General features: G+C 50.5%; 1 long non-coding RNA gene across 1 annotated transcript; it reads right to left on the bottom strand.

The window, feature by feature from the left end:
• Positions 1–5,893: 5,893 nt before the first annotated feature.
• LOC117083064 lies at positions 5,894–9,345 on the bottom strand. Its single transcript, XR_004436918.1, has 3 exons — positions 9,336–9,345; positions 7,666–7,668; positions 5,894–6,030 (listed from the first exon to the last, which is right to left on the bottom strand). It is a non-coding gene; the product is annotated as an uncharacterized LOC117083064 (long non-coding RNA).
• Positions 9,346–9,804: the final 459 nt, after the last annotated feature.

The raw sequence follows: 9,804 nt of genomic DNA, 5'->3' as shown, positions 1-9,804 counted from the left end.
CTAGATGCCAGATGATCTTTGATTTTCTCTGGCATTCCCTGAAAGGTCACCTGTGCCCCTTTTCCACAGGGCACATGCCAGCACACCGTTGTTACTTTGACAATCGGCCCGTGTGCCCTCAGTGACACATGCTTCCATCATCTCTTCCAGGGTGCGCCAGTGCCACGCATTGGCTCCATCTCGGATTCGCCCCTTGACCTGTTGACAGGTGTCCTGGAAAGCGGGATCAGCTTGAAGGAGCCCCAGGCCCTTGAGAAGCGCGGCAGGTCACCGCTCTTGGAAAGGAGGCAGGCAGAGGGCTCATGGCGCAGTGACATTTCAGCTGACTCCATGCCTTGAGGCTCATGGGATCATTCTGGGCTGCAGCCAGGCCCTGCCTGCCTCAGTCGATGTGATGTGCTGAGCCAAACCATTCTCCCCCGTAGGGGTCCAGAATCGGATCCGATGGGGGGTCATGAGATGACCCCAGCAGGCGCCAGGAAGCTCTCCCTCCCCTGGTGGAAAAGGACTCAAGGACATTCTCAAGTCCGGACTCCTGGGGGTTGGATCGTGGGAGGCCGCCTGCCATCGCCTCTCCCACGCGGCCGCCTTCAGGACCCCGGATGCAGCCGCTGCCAAGGCTGCAGCAGGAGAGCCCCTGGCGCCCAGCGGCCGCCGTCCTTTAAAGGGGATGCAGCCTGACTCTTGGCAGCGGAGCGCGAGGCAGTCCAGCCACTGCGCATGCGCGAGGGGCGGGCGGGTGCTCGCGCCAGCGAGTGCTCGCCTCACAGTGGTTCCCACAGTTGTCATAGGAACTACGCCCTGAGGCCGGGCAAACAGGAGCCCTCCGTGGTAGTGCTTGGGTGACGGGGCTCTGAGGCTCCAGCCTGACCTCTTCACGGGGTCGACAGGACTGTCTCCGGATGCCAGGAGGCCTGGCAAAGGGCTGACCAGGATGTGGAAAGTACAGGCGGGGTCCAGGGGAAGCCCCGCCTCATCCAAGCCTCAGGCCCGCCCAGACGCTGTTCGGGTGAGTCTCCCCAGAAGTCGTGCCCCCCCTGTGATCTCGAGGATGGGTCGGCCTGCAGAACCGTGGGCTGATCTGTCCACCGAGGGTCGTTCTCAGTCGAGAGCCGAACCCAGTAGCCTCAGCGGCTGCCTGCGGGTGTTGGTTTCTGGGCCATTGCTGTGTGACCCTCTGTGTGTGTATGTGTTTGTGCGTATCCCGTTTTTGATTCTCTCTCTCTCTCTGAGTCTCTGTGAGTTTCTTGCCCTCTCTCTTGCGATTGGTGTGTGTGCGTGTGTGTGTGTGTTTGTGTGGGTGTGTGTGTGTGTGAAGATTTATTCCTCTATTTCCTTGTAAAAGTTATTGATCTTTACTTCTTACAAGTAGGTCTTTAACTCATTTTGAGTCAATGTTTACATATGATGTAAGGAAAAAGACTAACTTCCTTCTTTTGCATGGAGATACCCTTTTCTTCCAGGATCATTTATTGAAATGACTATTCTTTCCTCCATGGACCTGACTTGGCTCCCTTGTCAATCAATAATGAACCATACACGTTGGACTCTTGATTCTACTTCATGAATAAGTGTGGGTCCATCCTTATGTCAGTATCACAATCTTGATAACTGCAGCTTCCTAGCAAGTATTGAAATTGGAAAACATGAACCATCCTACTTTCTAGGGTTTTTTTTTAAAACCACTTTATTATAGTATGACTGATATACAAAAACTCATATATATTGGATGTATACAACTTGATGACTTTGGATACACCCCTCAAACTCTCAACACAGTCCAGACAATGAACATCTGTATCACCTGCAAAAGCTTCCTCCTGCTATCTTTGTGTACGTGTATTTGGACAGCACAGAAGTTCCACCCTCTTAGGAAACTTTTAACGATGGTGTTACAACAATAGGTACTCTGTTGTACAGTAGATCTCTAGGAGTTTATCATCTTGTATAACCTAAACTTTATACCCCGTGACTAATAACTCTGTCTAGGAAAACTGAGAGATATTAGCCAGCAAACTTTCTAGGTTTTTTTTTTTCTTTTTGTTCACTTATTTTGGCGATTCTGACTCCATTGCATAGCTGCATATATTTTAGGATCCACATGTCAATTTCTGTCAAAAAGCCAGCTGAAACCGATAGGGTCACAATGACTCTACATCAATTCCAAAGAGACGACTACCTTGACAATATTAAGTCTTCTGATCCATACATCTGAGATGTCTTTCAATTTATTTCAATGAAATATAATTTCATTCATGATATTTTCCAGTGTTCTCTGTACAAATGTTACACTTTTGTTAAATTCATTCATATATATACATGTATGTGCATATATATGTGTGTGTGCGTGTATATATATATGTATTTTGAGATGGAGTCTCACTGTGTCATGCAGGCTGGAGTGCAGTGGTACAGTCTTGGCTCACTGCAACCTCTGACTCCGGGTACAAGCAATTCTCCAGCCTCATCCTCCTGAGTAGCTGGGACCACAGGCATGCACTACCACATCCAGCCCAATTTCTGAATTTGTAGTAGACACCAGGTTTCACGATGTTGGCCAGGGTGGTATCGAATTCCTGACCTCAGGTGATCTGCCCACACTGGCCTCTCAAAATGCTGGGAGCAGGGATTACATGAGTGATCCACTGTGCCCAGCCTCATTTCTGTATATTTTTATGGATACTATTCTACATGGATTTTCTTCACTTTGATTTTGGAATAATTGCTTACACACATAAACAAAATTTTTTAATAATCATCAATTTTTCTAGATTGGTAAACAAATTTATTAGTCATAAAAGTGTGTGTGTGTGTGTGTGTGTGCGTGTGTGTGTGTGTGTGTGTCTGTGCGTGTGTGTGTGTGTGTGTGGAGGAAAGTGCCCTTTGCGCCTAAAAGCGATTTCCTGCATGTCGGCCTGTCTTTGGTGAGCCTCCCTCCGCGTCTGTGCCTGGGTCATGTGTCCGCTTGTCAACCGTTTTTGCGGCGGTTCCACTTTGTGTTTGTGAAGGCCTCGACCTCGTGAGAAGATGCCTGGCTCCCGGAGTAGTTGCAACCTCATCCCCAGCCCGTGTCGCCTCTTTTCGTTGAGCAAGACGAACACACTGCAGCCACGGACAAAAGCCGCATGGGAGCTCGTTGTCCTGCAGGAGAGGAGCAGGCCCACATCACAGAAGAGGCTTGGATCTTTTCCGGGCTCCCCTCTGAGAAAAGAAGCCACACCAAGACACAGGCTGAAAGAAGAAGCAGAGAATGGGAGATGCCACAATCCCAGTCCCTGCAACGCTGGCCTCACTGCACAAGCCACCCTTTTGAAACCCTTCCCCTTAAATCCCGTGCGGGTGGCACAGTGCTGTACCCCACCTGGGCTCTGGCCTCTGCTCTGTCCTCCCTCTGGCTGTGTACCCCTGTTTCTCCGGGGCCTGGATGCTTCTTGGTCTGGCTGGATGTCTTCCAAAAGGATGACTTCCCAGTCCATCAGGTGCACACTTCCTGGTGATCCCTGTCCTGCTTTTTTTTCTCTCCAATCCTGCTTCGGTTTGAATCCATTTCGTCCGGGGGTGCGGGGGCTTCAGGGCGCCTGGTGGGGTCTCAGGCCTCTGCTTCAGACCCGATTCAGGACCCCTAAGGGGGAGAATGGATGGGCTGAGCACATCGACTGAGGCAGGCAGGATCTCGCTGCAGCCCACAATCATCCCACGGGCCTCAAGGCGTGCTGTCAACTGAAAGTTCACTGAGGCTTCTGAGCCCTCTGCCTCGCTCATCCTTTGAAAGACAGGTCGTTGTCTTCTGGAAGAGGTGTTGTCGCATTTCCTCCGCACACTCATTCTCATTCCTGAGGACGAGACACCCTCTGACCCTATGAGACTTTTGGGCTGCTGATAGATCCCAGACGTTCTTTGATTTTCCCTGGCATTCCCTGAAAGGTCACCTGTGCCCCTTTTCCACAGGGCACATGCCAGCACACCGTTGTTACTTTGACAATCGGCCCGTGTGCCCTCAGGGACACATGCTTCCATCATCTCTTCCGGGGTGCGCCAGTGCCACGCATTGGCTCCACCTCGGATTCGCCCCTGGACCTGTTGACAGGTGTCCTGGAAAGCGGGATCAGCTTGAAGGAGCCCCAGGCCCTTGAGAAGCGCGGCAGGTCACCGCTCTTTGAAAGGAGGCAGGCAGAGGGCTCATGGCGCAGTGACATTTCAGCTGACTCCACGCCTTGAGGCTCATGCGATCGTTCTGGGCTGCAGCCAGGCCCTACCTGCCTCAGTCGATGTGATGTGCTCAGCCAAACCATTCTCCCCCGTAGGGGTCCAGAATCGGATCCGATGGGAGGTCATGAGATGACCCCAGCAGGCACCAGGAAGCTCCCCCTCCCCTGGTGGCAATGGGCCCAAGGATATTCTCAAGTCGAGACTCCTGGGGGTTGGATCCTGGGAGGCCACCCGCGGTCGCCTCTCCCACGCGGCCGCCTTCAGGACCCCGGATGCAGCCGCTGCCAAGGCTGCAGCAGGAGAGCCCCTGGCGCCCAGCGGCCGCCGTCCTTTAAAGGGGACGCAGCCTGACTGCTGGCAGCAGAGCGCGGGGCGGCCCCGCCACTGCGCATGCGCGAGTGGCGGGCGGGTGCTCGCGTCACAGTGGTTCCCACGGTTGTCATAGGAACTACGCCCTAGGCCGGGCAAACAGGAGCCCTCCGTGGCAGTGCTTGGGTGGCGGGGCTCCGAGGCTCCAGCCTGACCTCTCCACGGGGTCGACAGGACTGTCTCCGGATGCTAGGAGCCCTGGCAAAGGGCTGACCAGGATATAGAAAGCACAGGCGGGGTCCGGGGGAAGCAGCGCCGCATCTCAGCCTCAGGCCCGCCCAGACGCTGTTCGGGTGAGTCTCCCCAGAAGTCGTGCCCCGCCGTGATCTCGAGGATAGGTTGGCCTGCAGACCCGTGGGCTGATCTCTCCATCGAGGGTCGTTCTCGGTCGAGAGCCGAACGCAGTAGCCTCAGCGGCTGCCTGCGGGTGTTGGTTTCTGGGCCACTGCTGTGTGACCCTCTGTGTGTGTATGTGTTTGTGCGTATCCCGTTTTCGATTCTCTCTCTCTCTCTCAGTCTCTCTGAGTTTCTTGCCCTCTCTCTTGCGATTGGTGTGTGTGCGTGTGTGTGTGTGTGTGTGTGTGTGTGTGTTGAAGATTTATTCCTCTATTTCCTTGTAAAAGTTATTGATCTTTACTTCTTACAAGTAGGTCTTTAACTAATTTTGAGTCAATGTTTACATATGATGTAAGGAAAAAGACTAACTTCCTTCTTTTGCATGGAGATACCCTTTTCTTCCGGGATCATTTATTGAAATGACTATTCTTTCCTCCATTGACCTGACTTGGCTCCCTTGTCAATCAATAATGAACCATACGTGTTGGACGCTTGATTCTAGTTCATGAATAAGTGTGGGTCCATCCTTATGTCAGTATCACAATCTTGATAACTGCAGCTTCCTAGCAAGTATTGAAATTGGAAAACATGAACCATCCTACTTTCTAGGGTTTTTTTTAAAACCACTTTATTATACTATGACTGATATACAAAAACCCATATATATTGGATGTACACAACCTGATGACTTTGGATACACCCCTCAAACTATCAACACAGTCCAGACAACGAACATCTGTATCACCTGCAAAAGCTTCCTCCTGCTATCTTTGTGTATGTGTATTTGGACAGCACATAAGTTCCACCCTCTTAGGAAACTTTTAACTATGGTGTTACAACAATAGGTCCTCTGTTGTACAGTAGATCTCTAGGAGTTTATTATCTTGTATAACCAAAACTTTATACCCCGTGACTAATAACTCTGTCTAGGAAAACTGGGAGATATTAGCCAGCAAACTTTCTAGGTTTTTTTTTTCTTTTTTGTTCATTTCTTTTGGCGATTCTGACTCCATTGCATAGCTGTATATATTTTAGGATCCACATGTCAATTTCTGTCGTAAAGCCAGCTGAAACTGATAGGGTCACAATGACTCTACATCAATTCCAAAGATACGACTACCTTGACAATATTAAGTGTTCTGATCCATAAATCTGGGATGTCTTTCAATGTATTTAAATGAAATATAATTTCATTCATGATATTTTCCAGTGTTCTCTGTACAAATGTTACACTTTTGTTAAATTCATTCATATATATACATGGATGTGCATATATATGTGTGTGTGTGTGTATATATATATATATTTTTTGAGATGGAGTCTCACTGTGTCATGCAGGCTGGAGTGCAGTGGTACAATCTTGGCTCACTGCAACCTCTGACTCCGGGTTCAAGCAATTCTCCAGCCTCATCCTCCTGAGTAGCTGGGACCACAGGCATGCACCACCACATCCAGCCCAATTTTTGAATTTGTAGTAGAGACCAGGTTTCACCATGGTGGCCAGGGTGGTATCGAACTCCTGACCTCAGGTGATCTGCCCACACTGGCCTCTCAAAGTGCTGGGAGCAGGGATTACATGAGTGATCCACTGTGCCCAGCCTCATTTCTGTATATTTTTATTGATACTATTCTACATGGATTTTCTTCACTTTGATTTTGGAATAATTGCATACACACATAAACAAAATTTTTTTATAATCATTAATTCTTCTAGATTGGTAAACAAATTTATTAGTCATAATACTGTGTGTGTGTGTGTGTGTGTGTGTGTGTAGGAAAGTGCCCTTTGCGCCTAAAAGCGATTTCCTGCATGTCGGCCTGTCTTTGGTGAGCCTCCCTCCGCGTCTGTGCCTGGGTCATGTGTCCGCTTGTCAACCGTTTTTGCGGCGGTTCCACTTTGGATTTGTGAAGGCCTCGACTCCGTGAGAAGATGCCTGGCTCCCGGAGTAGTTGCAACCTCATCCCCAGCCCTTGCCGCCTGTTTTCGTTGAGCAAGACGAACACACTGCAGCCACGGACAAAAGCCGCACGGGAGCTCATTGTCCTGCAGGAGAGGAGCAGGCCCACATCACAGAAGAGGCTTGGAGCTTTTCTAGGCTCTTCTCTGAGAAAACAAGCCACACCAAGACACAGGCTGAATGAAGAAGCCGCGAATGGGAGATGACCACAATCCCAGTCCCTGCAACGCTGGCCTCACTGCACAAGTCACCCTTTTGGCACCCTTCCCCTTAAAGCCCGTGCCGGTGGCATGGTGCTGTACCCCACCTGGGCTCTGGCCTCTGCTCCATCCTCCCTCTGGCTGTGTATCCCCTGTTTTTCCGGGGCCTGGATGCTTCTTGTTCTGGCTGTATGTCTTCCAAAAGGATGACTTCCCAGTCCATCAGGTGCACACTTCCTGGTGATCCCTGTCCTGCTTGTTTTTCTCTCCAAACCTGCTTCGGTTTGAACCCATTTCGTCCGGGGTTGCGCGGGCTTCAGGACGCCTGGTGGGGTCTCAGGACTCTGCTTCAGACCCGATTCAGGACCCCTAAGGGGGAGAATGGATGGGCTGAGCACATCGACTGAGGCAGGCAGGATCTCGCTGCAGCCCGCTATCATCCCATGGGCCTCAATGCGTGCTGTCAACTGAAAGTTCACTGAGTCTTCTGAGCCCTCTGCCTCCCTCATCCTTTGAAAGACAGGTCCTTGTCTTCTGGAAGAGGTGCTGTCGCATTTCCTCCGCACACCCATTCTCGTTCCTGAGGACGAGACCCCCTCTGCTCCTGGGTGGACTGACCCCATGAGCCTTTTGGTCCGCTGCTAGATCCCAGACGTTCTTTCAGTTTCCCTGGCATTCCCTGAAAGGTCACCTGTGCCCCTTTTCCACAGGGCACATGCCAGCACAACGTTGTTACTTTGACAATCGGCCCGTGTGCCCTCAGGGACACATGTTTACATCATCTCTTCCGGGGTGCGCCAGTGCCACGCATTGGCTCCACCTCGGATTCGCCCCTGGACCTGTTGACAGGTGTCCTGGAAAGCAGGATCAGCTTGAAGGAGCCCCAGGCCCTTGAGAAGCGCGGCAGGTCACCGCTCTTTGAAAGGAGGCAGGCAGAGGGCTCACGGCGCAGTGACATTTCAGCTGACTCCACGTCTTGAGACTCATGGGATCGTTCTGGGCTGCAGCCAGGCCCTGCCTGCCTCAGTCGATGTGATGTGCTCAGCCAAACCATTCTCCCCCGTAGGGGTCCAGAATCGGATGCGATGGGGGGTCATGAGATGACCCCAGCTGGCGCCAGGTAGCTCCCCCTCCCCTGGTGGAAGTGGGCTCAACGATATTCTCAAGTCGGGACTCCTGGGGGTTTGATCGTGGGACGCCGCCCGCGGTCGCCTCTCCCACGTGGCCGCCTTCAGGACCCCAGTTGCAGCCGCTGCCAAGGCTGCAGCAGGAGAGCCCCTGGCGCCCAGCGGCCGCCGTCCTTTAAAGGGGACACAGCCTGACTGCTGGCAGCGGAGCGCGGGGCGGCCCAGCCACTGTGCATGCGCGAGTGGCGGGCGGGAGCTCGCGGCGAGCGGGTGCTGGCGTCACAGTGGTTCCCACGGTTGTCATAGGAACCACGCCCTGAGGCCGGGCAAACAGGAGCCCTCCGTGGCAGTGCTTGGGTGGTGGGGCTCCGAGGCTCCAGCCATCAGGATGGTTCATGCCTGCTATCCAAAATTGGTTGGTAGAAGTACCTACTCTCCATCCCACCTGTAAATTTACTTATCACAGGGTAAGCGGAATGTCACTCAAACCGCAGGTAAACTTTTTAGAAGACTTCTCTTATCAAAGATCATTAAAATTTAGGCCAAAAGGAAAACCTTGCCCCAAGGAGATTTCCATAGAAACAAGAGATTTCGTTTGGGAAGGATGTGTGGCCGATAGTGCCGTGATTTTACAAAACAATACATTTGGAACTGTTATAGATTGGGCACCTCGAGGTCAATTCTACCACGATTGCACAGGACAAACTCAATTCTGTCCCAGTGCACTAGTGAGTCCAACTCTTGACAGTGACTTAACAGAAAATGTAGACAAACATAGACACAAAAATTTACAGTCTTTCTACCCTTGGAAATGGGGAGAAAAGGGAATCTCTACTCCAAGACCAAAAATAATAAGTCCTGTTTTTGGTCCTGAACATCCAGAATTATGGAGGCTTACCATGGCTTCATACCACCTTAGAATTTGGTCTGGAAACCAAACTACAGACACAAGAGATTATAAGACATTTTACTCTATCAACCTAAATTCCAGTCTAACAGTTCCTTTACACAGTTGTGTAAAGCCCCCTTATATGTTAGTCATAAGAAATATAGTTATTAAACCAGACTCCCAAACTATAACGTGTGAAAATTGCAGATTGTTTACTTGCATTGATTCGACTTTTGATTGGCAGCACCGTATTCTGCTAGTGAGAGCAAGAGAAGGTGTGTGGAGTGGATCCCTGTGTACATGGATCGACCATGGGAGGCCTCGCCATCCATCCATATTTTAACTGAAGTATTAAAAGGCATTTTAAATAGATCCAAAAGATTCATTTTTACTTTAATTGCCGTGATTATGGGATTTATTGCAGTCACATCTACAGCCGCTGTGGCAGGAGTCACATTGCACTCTTCTGTTCAGACAGTAAGCTTTGTTGACAATTGGCAAAAGAATTCCACAAGGTTGTGGAATTCACAATCTGGTATCCATCAAAAATTGGCAAATCAAATTAATGATCTTAGACAAACTGTCATTTGGATGGGAGATAGACTCATGAGCTTGGAACATCGTTTCCAGTTACAGTGTGACTCGAATACTTCAGATTTTTGTATTACACCCCAAATTTATCATGAGTCTAAATATCACTGGGACATGGTTAGACG

The sequence above is a fragment of the Trachypithecus francoisi genome, unplaced genomic scaffold (genome assembly GCF_009764315.1).
Source record: "Trachypithecus francoisi isolate TF-2019V2 unplaced genomic scaffold, Tfra_2.0 Contig00285, whole genome shotgun sequence".
Lineage (NCBI taxonomy): Eukaryota > Metazoa > Chordata > Mammalia > Primates > Cercopithecidae > Trachypithecus > Trachypithecus francoisi.
The sequence above is the reverse complement of the archived record's forward strand: the minus strand, read 5'-3'. Positions and strand labels throughout refer to the sequence as shown.